This window comes from Canis lupus, chromosome 35 (assembly GCF_011100685.1).
Source record: "Canis lupus familiaris isolate Mischka breed German Shepherd chromosome 35, alternate assembly UU_Cfam_GSD_1.0, whole genome shotgun sequence".
In the NCBI taxonomy this organism is placed as follows: Eukaryota; Metazoa; Chordata; class Mammalia; order Carnivora; family Canidae; genus Canis; species Canis lupus.
In genome coordinates, this window is record NC_049256.1 from 17147185 (window position 1) to 17163915 (window position 16731).

General features: G+C 45.7%; 1 protein-coding gene across 9 annotated transcripts in view; it reads right to left on the bottom strand.

Annotated features, from left to right (window-relative positions):
- ATXN1 (ataxin 1) overlaps positions 1–16555 on the bottom strand; it is a 406723-nt gene extending 390168 nt beyond the window's left edge. For 5 of the 9 annotated variants that reach the window (XM_038584222.1, XM_038584221.1, XM_038584214.1 and 2 more), the window contains exons 1-2: positions 16314–16554; positions 8125–8242 (exon numbers count right to left, since the gene is read on the bottom strand). The gene's annotated coding sequence lies outside the window, so the exon portion shown is untranslated. Of the gene's footprint in view, positions 1–8124; positions 8243–8933; positions 8984–9509; positions 13434–15079; positions 15339–16313 lie in introns of those variants that run through there. The other 4 variants (XM_038584219.1, XM_038584220.1, XM_038584226.1 and 1 more) reach the window with 4 other exon arrangements.
- Between the last annotated feature and the right edge of the window lie 176 nt (positions 16556–16731).

Consider the following 16731-nt stretch of genomic DNA (forward strand, 5'->3'; position numbering starts at 1 on the left):
TGAGCTGAAGGCAGATGCTCAACCACTGAGCCACCCAGGTGTCCCATGGTACAAAACTTTTAGAAAACAATTTAGAGTTGCTCCCCCCACCATGGTAGTTTACCTAGGCCTTCTACTGTGACTGTATCCTAAGTAAATACTTAAGTGTACAAAGATATTCACTACTGCTTTATAACAGTAAATAAGTAGGGGCACCTGGGTAGCTCAGTCGGCTAAGCACCCAACTCTTGATTTTGGCTCAGGTCATGATCTCAGGGTCATGGGATGGAGAACAGCATTCACCTCTGCACTCAGTGGTGAGTCCGCCTGAGATTCTCTTCCTCTCCCTCTGCCCCTCACACTGCTCTCTCTCTCTCTCTCTCCCTCCCTCCAATAAATCTTAAAAAAAAAAAAAGTAAAAAAAATGTTTTAAACAATAAAAATTTAAAAATAACAGTAAATAACTAGAAACAACGAAAATTTCCAGATATTAACACAAAACTTAAATTAAGATAAAACAACTTGATAGAATACCTAATCCTTGCAAATGATAGTTGTAAAGTCTAGGTTACAAATGATAATTTTTATGCTAAATGGAAAAAAGCAAAACTGAAAAAAGTTATGTGTTAAATTACCAAGAACTAGAGGACAACTCATAGAGGTAAACATGATTTATGGACTGGGATGATGGGATTAAAGGGAACTTTTGCTTTTATTGGTTTTCGTTTACCGTTGTGATGTATAGGCAACAGATGTTTAAAATGTAGTATTTCTATCAATAACACAGTGGCAAACAGCCTCTTCTGCGTAGCAGATCAACCCTTCCTGCCTGGATCAGTGAAGGGTGCTTGGGCCTTCCCAAGGTACAAAGGCCCACCTGAGATTCAAACCCTGACCGGAAGGGGCTCCCAAGTACCTGCAAACATGCAGCTCTTTGCTTTCATTTTTTCCCCCAGTTCTTTTTTTTTTTTTTTTTCAAGATTTTATTTATTTATTCATGAGAGACAGGGAGAGAGAGAGAGGCAGAGACACAGGCAGAGGGAGAAGCAGGCTCCATGAAGGGAGCCCGAAGTGGGACTCAATCCCAGGTCTCCAGGATCAGGCCCTGGGCCGAAGGTGGCGCTAAACCACTGAGCCACCTGGGCTGCCCCCAGTTCTTAAATTCTATGTCTTTTCCTTCTTTTTAAAATTATGTCTTGAGATCATACCATAAGCAATATATGTGGTAAATGCTCATTTGATCCTTCCAAAAATTCTGTAAGATAGAGGTTAGCATCATGCCCATTTTACAGATGACGACACTGAGGTTCACAGATTCAAGAAATATGGCCTAGGTCACACACCTAAGGGGCCAGAGCGAGAATTCAAATCTCAACCTCCCCATCTTCAAAGCCCTCACTTGCAACCGCCATGAGAACTGCTTCTTCCCTTCCCCTCTGCCTACAAAACAAATAAAACAATAGAACTTTCTTATTTGTCACCTCTTCTGTTTGCACAAGCTGCCTAAAGAAATTAGCCAAACTATAATCAATCAAGAGACATCACATGAACTGCTTATAAATTAACCCATAAGGTAAGGTAATGTTTCACACATTGATGGGAAAAGTTGAGGCAGAACAGAAAAGGAATTACCTCAAGAGTCCATCCTGGATGTGAAAGTAAAATCAAATGACATCCAAAGGATTTCTACTTGCAAATTAAAAGCAGAATTTGACCCTTGATGCTACTGCAGAAGGGCAGAGCTTTTGCAGTGTTCCTTGCAAAAACCAATTCCACAATTAGCTGAAAGATTCTTCCCAGTTATAACAAATCCACTCCAGAAATGGGAGTTGTTTGGGGCATGGTAGCAAGAATGGTAAAAAGGCACAGAAAAAGTATTATGCTAGGAAACTAATATAGATAGGGTGATAAATGATTGTAGGCATCGCTTGTGGCATACTCTATAAATAATGACATGGTAATAGCTAAAAATGTAAATTCTAATTAAATGCAAAACCTAACAAAGTCAAACAACAGCAAATGATGTTTGACAGACCAAAGGTCTTAGGGGAGCCAAGAAGAAAAATCACAAGAAAATCTGTTCATGGAACTGCACAGTGTTAGCAAAGAGGCCCAAGCCATCAGATCCTTCACCATCTTGTTCACTGTAGATGGGGAAACTGAGGCCCAGCAGGGTAGAATGAGCATCCCAAGTCAACTTGCAGCAGGTCAGGAAACACAAAGTCGGTTCCCAAACTCACGGTCACCTGCGAGTTCTCCCCACCACCACATTCACCCTGCCTCGCACTGGAAAGCTACTCTATTTTAAATCATATTTTTAAAAGAGCATTAAGCATTCTATAAATATTAAATTCCTTTTTAATAATTTTCAAATGCACAGGGGCACATTTTAAAAAGAGGCCTGGTTCGGATTTCTTTGGGAAAATTGCACACCGCTCAGTGTTTAACCTCGTATTGAGTGAAATATTAACAGGCCATATAATGGTTTCAGTGTTCCTTCAGTAAAGCTAAACAGAATTCGAAAAACATATCCCCCAGGCCTACAGTGGAGTTTCTGGAGCACACATTAAACTCCACGCTCTGCTCTACGAGCCCATCACTGTTAAGTAACTCATCAGAAAATAAAGAGGGAATTACCAAAGGGGAATTGCCAAGCAATTAGTTCTCTGAAGCAGATGACATACAAACTGCTGTAGGGAGGAGCTTCCCGGTTAGTCATATGTCAGAGGCAGAGCCTCCTAATCTGTAAATAAAAATGCATCACATATGATTACAGCTGGGATGTAGGCTGGGGCTGCCAGGCTAGTGCACAGATAGTAAATCCCAAGTCCTCATGTGTTCTGTGCGTCTATGAAGCGAGAGACGTTGCCTCTCAAGGCACTTTTTTTTTTTCTTCTTAAATCCTGTGATTTTCATTCAACCTAAGGAAGACAGACTGGTCGCCCCCAAAGCAGGCTAAGGGAAAAGCGATCTTTATCCTTTCTCTATCTGTCTGACGCCAGGAGGTTAAAGATTCATCCAGGGATCCAGAGGAGGAGAGAAAATGAGAGACGGGGGAGGGACAGGAGGGTACAGGCGACCCTGGCTTCCCCATGGCCATCGCGTCCAAAGCCCGTCCTTCTTTCGCGGCATGTTTTGTTCCTGGAGTGGGCATCCAGTGCCAGCCCACCACCTAACAAACCAGGGCGATGAATAGTTTGTATCTGCCAAATCTTGCAAGCTGAGCAATGACCCGGAGGAGCTCTTGGGGGAGTCAAAAGTTCATCATCTCATTGGGACTTTTGAAGCCGAACCTCATCAAGCTGGAGCCCAACTTAAGCCAATCCTTGGAAACACAGATAAGCAGAGTGCCACTGTCATCACTTTCTTCAATTAATAATTATTGAAAGTGTGTAGGACTCTCAGGGAGGCAGGAGGAAGAAGGAGAGGAAGGATGGTAACCCCTCGAGGACAGCCTGCATGAGACTGAGCAGACGGAGCAAGCTCCCAAATGGAACGCTCAGCGCCCACGAACCCCTCCCTGCTCTGGACCTGCCAGAGGATGTCGCATCTCTACTGTGATTCTGTAACTAATGACTCCTGGGCAGGCCCTGCCTTCTCGACTCAACTGTAGGCTTCTTACAGGCAGGGCTCAGGGCTTGACAGATAAGGCATGGCCCCGGTGAAGAGTACAGGGTGGGATCCAAGCATGACTTTCCCATTTAGCAGCTGATCAACCTGGGGCAGGTTGCTTCTCCTCTCTGTGCAGGATGGATAAGAACAGTGCCTACCTCCAAGGACTGCAGGAAGGATTAAATGAGTTAATGCACGTAAGTGTGAACGACTGACCATCTCCACAAATCCTTGAGGGCCTAGCTGGCATAATGCCTCTCACACGGGAGATGCTCAGTAAACATGTGCCGACAGAAGGATCTGCCCCTGGCTGTGTTTTCTCCATCCCTCTGGCTCCTGTCCTAACCTTGTCTCTTACAGTAGGCATGGAAGTTACTGCCTTGTTCTGAGCTAGTCTGGAGAATAAAGGCAACCCAGCTGAATAACTCGGGTCCAAAAAAAAAAAAAAAAACTTAAATAATCCGCAGACTTTCTCTAATTATATTAAAACAGACTGCCCACCAACAGACATGTAACCAGATCATTCCCAGCCTTCCCTTTCACTTTGAGCCATGGAGTCTTAGAATCTTTTCCTCCCAGAGTCAAGGCTCACTAATTCTGTATTTCTTTATTTTCTATAAAGTATAAACAGAAAGCCAAAACGCTCAGAAAGCTGTGTCGTGTGTGTGTGTGTGTGTGTGTGTGTGTGTGTGTGGTGTAAGTGTGTCACATTTTTAAGAGTCCACATTAAGCCTCCAGGAAAGCCTTTAGAATTACCAAACATGCCCATATTAATGTGCTTTATCAAAGTACAGTAAATGAATTGCCACAAATGAACAACTGCTCCGGAGTCAAGTAGATGGCACAACGTGATTTACGCCTATCACACAAGATGAATAAATCGACGGTGGAAAAGATCAAACGAAATGCTGGAATTGTTGTTAATATGTACAGGGCTTCAGTGAAAATCTTAATAAAACTGTTTAGATGAAAATAGAGGGATCATTTATTGAAATGAAAAGAGATACTGCATGCGCCGAATTTCAAAAGCAGCATTCATTTTCATACACACACATATTAGATTTAGCTAAAATTAGCCCAGGTTTATTTTCTTCTTTCTTTTCTTTCTTTCTTTCTTTCTTTCTTTCTTTCTTTCTTTCTTTCTTTCTTTCTTTCTTTCTTTCTTTCTTTCTTTCTTTTTTTTAAGGTCTTAAAGGAATAAAGGTTTCAACATGATTTCATTGAGCTGCAGTTCGGCGCTGAGCTTCCAGGGAGAAGACCCGGCTCCCCACCCAGCCGCTCTCCCAGCCTGGCACCACCTTCCCTGCCCCTCACTCTCCGAGGACCAAGCTGCACCTGCACCTATGCTCTGGCTCCTCTCCCGGCCTCTACCCTCCCCTCCACGTACTCCATGCCCGCTGATGTCAGTCCTGACATACAGGCATCCCCCACACACACCACCACCACCACCGCTGGCCTAGCACACTTTCTGCCAGGGCAGCCACAACCCAAAGCCCAATTCCAAAGACCACTTTTATGCCAAAGACTCCTCCAAATTCATCTCCAGACCTAAGCTCTTGGTAATCTTCTTCCCACCCCATGTACAAGTCAGATGCCCACCAGCACCTTGCTGCAGCCAGAGTGGCTTTGTGGGTTAGATCCCAGGCGCTCGCTTGCTGCGTCCCAGCCACTTCCTCGGTCCTCCCCGGGCTCCATCCATCTCTTCCCACAGAAATGCTAACCAGCCTTCAGAGCTGAACTCAGATGATCCCTCCTCCTCAGAGTCTTTCCTCACCATCCCACTCAGCGTCATTCTGAATTCCTTCAGTGTCAGAATTTACCCCAGTAAGGACAACCCACCCCATTCTGCTTTGTATTAGTTCTTCCCGGGCATTTCTTCTTGCCCCTACCTGACCACGAAAAATGCAACCTCCTTCTGGGAGCTCTTACTCACTTTCATTCCCACAGCCGTGTAGTAGTTTAAAAAAGACACGGTGAATAAATGAATGAATCATTTCTTTACACAGATCGTGCCTTTGAACAAGCTAGGTCATAACTTTGCTACAGCCATTTCCTATTTACGAAATAAGTAGAAGCAGAAAGACTTGTAACCTAGGTTTTAATTAAAAAAAAACAACCAAAAACCTTAATGAACATATAAAAGAGTACAGCATGAATGATGCTATTTCCTTGCTCACATTTAACCATCGATTGTGAGCACTGTAAGAAGGCTATTATTTATGCAAAATGTTTAGATAATGCTTATAAGCTTCCTTTCAATGCAATCACAGAAAATGTCAGCTGCTTAGAATTCAAGGTGACTCTGCACTACTTTGTCGGTAATACAATACGTATTCATAAGACACTCAGACTTGCTTAATATACTATAAAAATCTCAGTGTCTTCTCAGTAAGCTGCACATATTGGCCAAGAGACAGGACTTTTTGATGCTTGTGTTTTCACAATAAAATTCTCTTTCAAACAAGCCAGGTGAAAAAATGTGCAAACCACATATGCAATGAAACCACGTCCCCAGAAACTTCAATGTGAGGATTCTCTGCTTAACATATGAAATAATAACACCCCTAAGAGATAAAGCAGCAGTAAGGCATCTCACCCCTTCCCAGTCAGCTGACACTTGCAGACCCTAAGAAGCTTACCTGTGCATGTAACTCTGGGGTTGTTCTATTTCCTTTTCAACAACACCTCCCTGACCGACTGCCAATAAAATGTAAAGGACCCAGGTTCATACTTCGCAAGGATAAAATGTCTGGGATAACTTCCTGCCCCATTCTCCAACAGGACTTTCCTGAAACATTGCACTTCAGTTGCTCCAGTTTTTGTTTCTTTTCACTCAGACGACAAATAACTTCATTTGTGCACCCAACTTACCAGTTTGCCTTACAACAATAGAAAAACACGACGTATGCATCCTGGCGCAGTAAGAGAAATGAACTGACACAAAATTCAGAAAAATAAATAGAAGGCTCATTTGCTTTGCAGAGCTGCAAATGTCTACAGTGTCAGTCCAAAGACCAAGGTACAAGTGCTATTTACTGGCTCCTAGTCATGTATGGTCCAGGAGCAACCATCACAAAACAAGAACATTATAATCATCCTGTCAAGAGATAAGTTACGTGATCACAAAGATAACTTATGTTCACAGATCACAAACCATATATGCTAGGTACCATGCTACTCCGTACACACGTATCATTTCATTCCATTCTCACAGCAGCCCTAGAGGAAAGTTCTAATCTTATCTCCACCTTGCTCAGCAAGAAACTGAGGCGCAGAAAGCCAACAGGACTCCCCAGGACACAGGGGCAGCTCCAGATATGAATTGCAGACAGGCTGGTTCCAGACCCCCATGCTCTTAGCTCAGATGCCATGGAATTCATGTGTAACTTAAAAACCAGATCTTAGGTATAGAGGGGGAGCCCTTTATTTAAGGAATGCTGGTGAATCATTTTTAAATTGAACATTTCGGTAAAGCAAATATCCACCTCGTAACGAATTAGTTGCAAATCCAGATTTTTATACAGGAGGTGCGGAAACAGTAGACTGTGTGTCTCGCCAAGTAAGGAAATAGAACATGACTTGAAAAGGGCTGCCCAGAGACCACCCAATCTAGCAGTTCCCAAACCTATAGAGCATCAGTATGATTCCAAGAGACCATTAAAGGTTCGTTTTGATTCAGGAGGTGGAGCCACAAATCCTTTCTCTCTCTCTTTCTCTCTCTTTCTCTTTAAGCTCTTCAGGTGATTCTGTTGCCCAGCCAGGCTTGGGAACCTCTGAAGGAGTCCATTTCCACAACTTCCAGTAGGATCACTCCCAAGGTAAATAGAAAGAGGGGATCTATTTCACAATCCCCTTTGGTTGCATACACCAGGGCTCCCAAGCCCTCTTGCCTCAACTTCGAACTTCCATGTCTCCCGATTTCATTTAGGCAGGATCCTGTTATCCTCTCTTCAATACAGAACCATGAGTCATCAACACTGCATACACCCTGTGTCTGCATGACTCTCCAGGCCAGAAAAATTTACTGTACGTGAGGCAATCAGGAAGTTGTAAAATCCAAACAGACACAAAGAAATTCAAGATTCGACAAATACTGGTTGCCACTGAACAAACAGGCCTCTGTCTCCCTACGCTTGATTCATTCTACAACAAAAACTTAAAACATGAAAACTGTGACTTATGGGAAGAGTTTGGCAGCACAACGGTCTCATGGAGTTAAGTAAAGATGGCAATGAAGACGACCAGGCCCAAGCCTAACACACAATAGCCCATCGCCACCAAGTCCAACACAGACTTCTTGATTAACCACTTTCTTCTAAATTAAACCACAAAGAGAGACAATTTAAGCCAAGTTTAAAAAAAAAACAACAACTCTCTTGGCCCTTTCTCAATTTCCCTCGGAATGTAGTTTGCAAAGGCAGTCACAGCCACCAGTGCACAACGTGCGAGAGCATGGGTATAACTAGGTGACGTTCCGAACAGGTAGGACTTTATCCTCTGATGGAGACTAGACACGCATAGCAGAACTCTCACCTGATTTGTGATGCACTTCCCTGGAGTGGCCGTGGAGGAGGAGATTGTCTTAGAGTGATGGCAAACAAATCCGCAGCTTGAACGGACCACCCTGGGGACTGGCTGCTGCACGATGCTCCTGCAGTGGTGGTGGTGGGGAGGGGGGGGGCGGGGGATGTAGGAAAAGAAACCCAAAGTGAAAACCAGAACAAATAACTTCAAAAAATAATTCCACCTTAGCGCATCTGTACACTGAAATCTAAACTTTAAGGACAACCGATTTTGCGTTTTGCTTTATGAGAATTACAGATACCAGCCAGCTCAGAAGGCAGCTCTGGTTTGGGGCAACAGGGCTCAGAGGAAAGCCAACACAGAAAAAGGTCATCCCTTCGATCAAATTAAGAGCTCAGTCTCCCCATTTTGAGCCAGGGACCGTCATTCTCTTCTCTAATGATTCTAACCCATCATCTGATAAACACATGCCGGTAATCACAGGGATATCAGGTGAAATGGGCATGGATTGAATAGGAATTGAGCCAAAGTCTAATTTTCATATGGCATATATTACTATCAACATGCAACTTGGTGATTAGCATACCAGTCTAATGGGATAGAAAAATGTATCAAATGCAGAAAAAACTGTAGAAGTGTGCACAAGTCCACTAGACTTCCCACTAGATTTTAAATTATGTCGGTATCGAATGTATGTCCACTTCTTTTTCATTTTGCCGCAATGCCTTGCAAATGGTAAAGTAAAAATTATCCACCGTATAATGAATGAGTGAATGTGTGAATGGATGGACAAGAGAACGAATGAATCTTCCATATACCTTTCCATCAGGGAGCTTGGTGCTTGTAGTAGTTTTTGTGAGGTAAAGACCTATGCACAGAAATGGAAAAAGTTGAAGACTTGACCTGCTAACAAGAGTTTTCAGCCCTATTAAAATAATATTTTTAAATACTGGTCATTCCCAACTGTCCATGTTAAATAAAGAATCAGTAGCACAGTTATAAGCTAACCCCCAAACTTGTCCATTGCTGGGCGGATTTTCCGTCTTTGATTACTGGCGCCGATCTGTATATTTGTTTGGGCTGATTTTAAATTTAGTTTGGGTTTCCTAAGCCCACGCCAGGTAACAGTAGGAAGGAGGAGGCCCAGGATCACACTGGATGTCAGAAAGAAACTATTCTGGAGTTATGAATACGATCTCCAATGTGAATAATCCGTAAACAGGTAAGTGAGCCAATTATCCTTGGGTACATGGCAACACATCTCGGTAGTCATGATTATTTTCATCCATACACACTCACTATTTTTAAGAGCACAGCCCAGCTGGAAAGGAAAATAATTTCGATTGCTTTCCAACACTTTTCAAAGTCATGAATAGTAGCCAAAGCATTCTTACTTCTAACGAATCCATTCACCAAGTATATACAGAAGCATCTACTGCATGCCTGGGACTGATATGCAAAAGGAGTGTGTTTTGTAATCCTTGGTTTCTCCGCATGTAATCTGTGAGTACAGAGAAAGTAGGGAAGCTGTTCCAGACCGTAACGTCTTTGAAGTCCTTGGAAGACTCCACTAAGTCTATCCTTCCACGAGGAAGCTCGTTGAGTTACAAATGTAAATGGTGGCCAAGTTAGAGAAGCTCACAAAATTCTATTTGCCCTTACACGGTGGCTGTTTTCCTATTTTGATCTAGTAATTTCTCAGAGGAAGCATCCAAATACAGGATAATCATTTCTGAACAAGGTGCAGGTACCGTGGATTTGCAGACAGCACTTGCTTTATGAGCTAACAGTTGAGTGTTTGCTTGTATATCTATGTGTGCACACAGTGCTATTTACATATCACCTGGCAGATAAGGTTTTACAGAGTCCAAATTACAGTCTCCTCCTATTCTGCTGAAGTGTACAGAACAGTCAAACATGATGCAAATGCTGTAAAATATTAATTTACTTTCACACTGGTATGCCTACTTATTTCAAAAGTATTTGTGTTGCTACACCAATTACAGTAATTAAGAGAGTTAACATAACTTACTGTTCCATCAGAGGGAAGAAACACAAGAGTAAAAGGAAGGCAGAGTGGAAGCATTGCAAAAACATACAAACAAAATACAAAAAAGAAAAAAAACCCACAAAAAAACCCCATTGTAGCCTATAGAATGTTGTCTACAACATATACACTAAAAATAGAATACTTAATATTTTAAAAGCACAGTGAACTACATAACACAATTCCACTTATAGCGGAAGATTACTAACATAGATGGTCTAAGTAACACCGATGTGGTAGTAAAGAGGAAATAATATATAAATAAATACAGTAGATAATATAAATAACTCGAGGAGAGTAGGCCAAAGCTCAGGGTGCAGTAAAAGCCACTGTGCCAAACATAGTGACAGAAGAATACATTTTCTTCGCATGTTAGAAGATAAATTGCTGATAGGTTAGCAGCTAAGACGATTATCACTAAAAACTTCTGCTAAATAACTCCCTCAAAGTGTGTCATGCTAAAGAGCGTCTAAGTGGAAAAAAAAAAAAAAAAAAAAGAGTTCCTCTTAGCCTGAATCAAAACAGCATAATCAGGGGAACCTCTGCCCCCTTAAGTCTCAAATTCTGATTACACTACAATGAATTTTCTGAAAAGTTCATTTTCAGGTAGGATACCATTTTTGCTTACATTATGGCAATTACCATTGCATTTTCATTACTCCACAAATGGTATGCATTAAAAGTCATAGAAAAATCAGTGAGACATTTCTGCTAACATCAAACATATCAAAGAAAATATAATGCGTGTTGCTTTTTTGTCTGTAATAGTTCTAAACGTGTTTCAGTACATTCGGGATGGTAACATGTACTACAAACATTTATAGCACACTAGCGTGGAAAGTTCGTATGCATAAGGATTACAAAATATATCACTACACTGATAAAGACAGAATACATAAATTATGAAATAGGAAAAAAAAAAGATGCTTAAAACCGTCTCCGCAAATAAAGATGATTCACCTAAATCTTATTACGCCTATAATTTTAAGCATTTATATATATATTTTTCAGAACCTTGATCCACTTACAACTCTCTCAGCCAACATTTAAAAATATTCTCTAAAACAGCATTCAGTTATGCTCATTATTATATCATCTCTTAAAGACATGTTGAATGAGTATTTTATTAAACTGAATTAAATGAAACTAAAATTTGAACGGCATAATTGAGAACTACAAGATTCATTCTTAAACAGGGGCAGTCCTGTAAGGAATGCCCTAGGCCAGAAATTATTATCTCTACCGAGATTTCTACAATGTATTATTCTCAATGCTTTTACAAAGTAAGGAGGGCCTGCTTCTGGTAACTTTGGAAGTGTAACCAGAACTAAATCTGTTCTTTGAAGTAGTTAAGCTTGTACCTATCTAAATCTCTCACGCAAGTCAATCATTCAAATTACTGAATAATTCCAAAAATAAAAAGTCATGGAAATCACATTATTTATGTCCACCCTGAAAATGATGTCCACCCTGCAATGACGTCTCTTGCACCGTGTCACGTTAGTAAGCAAGCATTTGTTTCAGAGTCTAAGCTGTGTGTTACTGCCCACAACTAGAGTTGAAAGAATTAACATTCACTCCTACACTAATTTCCAGGGTTTTGATAAAATATGTTTATTGACTAACTTCTAATAGGAAACAAAATGAGCCGCTGTCATCATGTGTTAGTCATCAGAAACTGTCACTCAAGGTAAGTGGCAAAAGTAAAATCCACTTGACATTTCACAATGGAAAAAAAAATAAAGGCATGCTACATAAAAGGAATGTGAGTCTGTAATGACAACAAATACAGAAGTCACAGAAATGTGTTCACTAATGTTAATAATCTCTTAAGGCTGGCCTTTCCCAGGACTCACAGACAATGAAATGTAAGGCCATCTACAGGCACTTGACATAATCTGATGGTTAAAGAGTTTTTCTTGAATTTCTCCCTAAAAGACAATTTAGAAGCTCTGGAGCCTAGTTATAATATTCCTGACAAGGCATCACTTCCGAAACCCAAACCCTCGTAAAACGAAATTCGGAGGGGAAAATACTGACTTTCACAGTTTCCAATCAAGTACATTTTTCATACTTATTTTAGTGTTCAAAAATACATATTCATGTCTTACTGCAAGAAATTTTCTGTATGTTGCACAATATAATCCGGGACCTCCAAAATGTGTAAAACTTAAACTTCTCTGCCTTATTTCATACCCTTGCTTCCCATCTATTTACCTCCTAGGGAAAAAAAAAAAAAGCTTCTCTTAACCACAGCAGCACTAGATCTGAACAGGCCACAATCAAGTTACCAACCACATAAACTAAATGGTAGAAAGTCATAAACCCCCTGTGGGGAAGGAATCCTAGTCCCAGGGCAAGAAAGGATTTACCAATTTAGCTCTGGGGCTGTAAAAACTGAAAACTGACAGGCAGGATCACAACCAAATCAAGACATTATTATTCTCAATTACTTTCTCTTGCAAATATCAGGGTTATTAAAATACTCCCCCTCAGGTGGATCCCTGTGCAACACAAAGCTTCAGCAAACGAAGCTACTCACTTTTCTTTCCTTGCTATTTTTTTGGCAACAATATTATTTTTCTTCGCCTGGTGGCTTTAAGGAGGTGGTGTCCTAACGCAAAGAGTAGACTGCTCACGGCTCTACAAATGATTAAGTGCTCATTAAATTACATCTCAAAATACAGTACAAGTTGTTTATTGTGTAAAAGCACCACTCACTGTCAGTCTACTAGCTATAGGCCTCTACCACCTCTCACCCGAGAGAAAAATCTTTGAACTTACTACTAACAGAGTGAGGATCAGGAATGGCCAAGAGGTCCAAATTAAAAATGTACACATGCAGAGTGGCTCCTCCAGCCCGTCCTATTTTTCGTTATAAGAATGCCTATTGTAACGGCACAGTTTTGAAATGTGGCAATGGGGACAGGCTTCCTAAATAAATCACTTCCACCACCCAGTAAACTCTCTAGAAAACCAGCCCTTGACTACTGGCAATACAGGTTCTCAGGGATGGGTGCTTTCGCCCTTGAAGGGGTTAAGCGTCCGCCAGGCCAAAGGCCCCAGACTGCAAAAGAAATGTTGCTTTCCTAAGCTCAAAGGTTTCTAACAAGTACCAAATACTTGTTGATCTGTTCACCACCAACATCAGCAGGATTGCCAGGCTCCTCTCACTGTGTGGGGAGAGAGGCATTTACCCACTGCATCCAGCAAGAACCGCTGGCTGGTCTCCTTCAGAAAAGTTTAGTAGCTTGGAAGTGTCATTGGGCATCCTCTCCACCCTCCCCTATACACCCTCCCCCTTTCCCCTCAATCCACCACCACCTGCATGATTGAAAGGAGACACACTGGAAGGAGTGAACTCTCTCCTCTGGCTTGAGCAGCACAAATACTGTGCATAAAACACTTGGAGTAGTCCAGGCACAAGACAAACCCACCTGAATGGATGGAGGAACACTGTCTGTTGCCATGGCAGCCTGATCTAATTACAGGAGTGATCAGGGCCAGAGTAAGTGCAGGGAAAGCCTACACCACTGACACTATCTACAGGATGAGAAGGACAGGCAGCCGGGAGGTTCGGGGGAGCCCTCCACCCTCTGCTGTCCATGGAAGGTGGCTTCCAAGCCTGTTCGTCTGTGGAGCTGCTAAAATATTGACTGAGGCACGCACACTTGGAGGACAATCAGAGGAGATTAAATGCCACAGCATTAGCTGTTATGGTGCAATCCCTTTCTAAGAGTTCATGTGCAGGATTTTCTCAACCTTCTCTTTGGTGCTGGTTTCCTCAGGCACAGGCTTCACTCCACCAAAAAAAAAAAAAAAAAAAAAAAAAAAAGTCCAAGTATCAAACTACAAATAAACCACAGGGTGGGCTCACAGGGGCTTCTAGGAACGAACAGCAGGGCTCCTCAGAAACCCAAACAGAAATGGCTTAGCTAACTAACACTATTGAAAAAGTAACTGGCTCTGCCTAAAAATAACCATCAAGTAACTACCCACTGCTCTGTGCGATATGTACCGACAATGTTTAAATATTAAGAGCAGCCTGCATTACAAAACACAAATGTCATTGAGATGTGACTACTCGATTGCCAAAGGAGAGCTTATTTGCATATACACATTCCCGTGCCTGCACCAAGGGACACGCAGGGAGCCTGCCACTCTAAGGCGGTAGTTTTTATTCTGCGGGTGCAAGGGGGTCGTCTAATTCTACTGATCGTATCCTGCGGATCTCGCAGGGAAGCTACGAATCTCTTCGGGGACAGAACCAGTTTGGAGGAGTCCCTTACTGCACAGCATACGGTAAACAAAATAAAAATAGCTTGCCGTTCTCGTTAGCCACATCGCGCATTATATAACCAGCTTCCGACTGGCTTTTTTTTTTTTTTCCCCCTTACTACTCTTCAGCAATTTCCCAATCTCCCGAAGTATTTATATTACCCTCTTATCTGCAGGATTATATACTAAGAAAGCACAACAACACAGAGCAGCCACAGGGTTGAACCGAACCCCACGGTCCCTGGAAACTGATTTTTTTTGTTGTTGTTGCTGCTGCTGCTGCTGTGTTCTGGCAAGATCTCCACCACCACCCTACTTCCACCCCCCACGAAGGTCCTTTTGCTCGGTCTCCCTAGAAAACCTGAATTGTTGCACCGCTTCCAGGCAGCCCCCTACGTGGTCTGAAATAAAATGAAAGCACAAGCCCCGGAGTTTCGGAAGGCGGCGGGAGGGCGGGGGGCCGGGGAGGGGTCGGGGCGCCGCGGAGTCAGCCAAGTGGCCGGCGAGGGGCCGCTGCCCCCCGCGCCCGCCCCGGCGCCCCCACCCGCGCGCGCGCACACACACACACACACACACACACGCGCGCGCACACGCACTCACACACGCACGCACTCACTCACACTCACGCCGCCGCCTCACCTCTCGCTCCGCCCGGCCGGCCCCTTCCCTGCCCCCGGCGGGACCGGCCTGCTCGCGGCGCTGGAACCACGTAGGAGGCGGCGGCCGCGGGAGTGGCGGAGTCTCCGGCCCGGCCCAGAGTGAGCGAGCAGCGGGGCTCCAGGGCGCATCCCAATCCCCGCAGCGCCTCCTCCGCCGCCGCCGCCTCCTCCTTCCCCTCCTCCTGGCTTCATTCACCCTCCCAGCCGCCGCGCAGCCGCTCACTCCCGGCGCCGCTCCTCCGCTGCCGCCGCGGGCGCTGGCGGGGGCGCCGGCCCGGGCTGGGGCGCTCGCGGGCTCCGGGCTCCGGGCGGCGGCGGCTGCACATGATCAGGAAGCGGCCGCACCAACAGGGCGGCGGTGGCGGCGGCGGCGGCGGCGGCGGCGGCGGCGGCGGCGGAGGAGGAGGAGGAGGAGGAGGAGGCGGCAGGGCCGCCGCCGCCGCCGCTCCAGCCGCGCTCCCGGCACCCGCACGTCGGCTCCCCCCGCGCCCACCCCTCCGCGCCCCCCGCGCTCCCACCGCCCGGCGCCCGGCCGCGCGCAGAGTCCCGGGCCGCAGCCACACGCCGGGCGAGGCCGGCCTCCGCGGGGGACCCCCCGCCCCGGGCTCAGGGGCCGGGCGGCCCTCGCGGGGGGCGGGGGGGAGGCCCGGCCCCCCTCCGGACCCACTGGCTCCGCCGCCCTCCCGGGGGCCCGGGCTGCGCAGGGGGCGGCGGGCGAGAGGGCAGCGCGACCCCCGGCCGCCGCCGCCGCCGCCGCCGCCGCCTCCAGGGAGGGGGACGCGGGTCTCCGCACTCGCGGCCGGCCCGGCAGCCCCGCCGCTCCCCCGCCCGCTCCCGCTCCCGCTCCCGCACCCCCAGCCCGGGCGCGCCCCCTCGCCGGGCGGGCGCCCACCGGCCCGGCAGCCCCCCTGCCGTCAGTCCCTGCGCCCCGAGCGGGGGTGTCGGCCCGGGAGGCTGGAGCGGGAGAAGGCGGTATGTACACACACACACACACACACACACACACACACGACACAGCACGACGCGTCGATTTCCTTCGCTCCTCTTCCAGCTGTTTTCTGTGCCGGCGACTGGGGTTTGGGGTTTGTTTGCTGGTTGTTGCTTTTGCCCCTCTCTGGAGAGCGGGGGTAGGGGCCAATTTTAATCTAGATAAGGGGCGAAGGGGATGGGGGAGGGGGAGGAGAGAATCAGAGGAGAAAAAAATAGCCACTTACTGTAAAGTGTAAATGGATCTGGGGTTGCGTGGGGAAGGGGGGGCAGAGGGAGAGAAACAGTGTCTTGCGGCTGCTGTAGCTCTGGCGGCTGCTCCGCGGGGCTTGTTTTGTGATCCCCCTGCAGTGAAACAGGTCCTGTACGGCTCCGCCACTGTAGTAGAAATGATGTCTGCGGTACACTCTGCTCTCTCCTCCTCCTCCTCCTCCCCGTCCTCCTCCTCCTCCTCCTCGTCCTCCTCCTCCTCCTCCTCGCCCTCCTCCTCCTCCGACCCCCCCGCTCCCCTCCCCTCCCTCCTCCCTCCGCCCGCCCGCCCTCCCTCCCTCGCGCTCTCTCGCGCTCGCTCGCTCGCTCGCTCGCTCCAGTATGTAAATGTGTAATAGAAGCCAAATATGGAGCAGTTGGCTGCCGCCGCCGCAG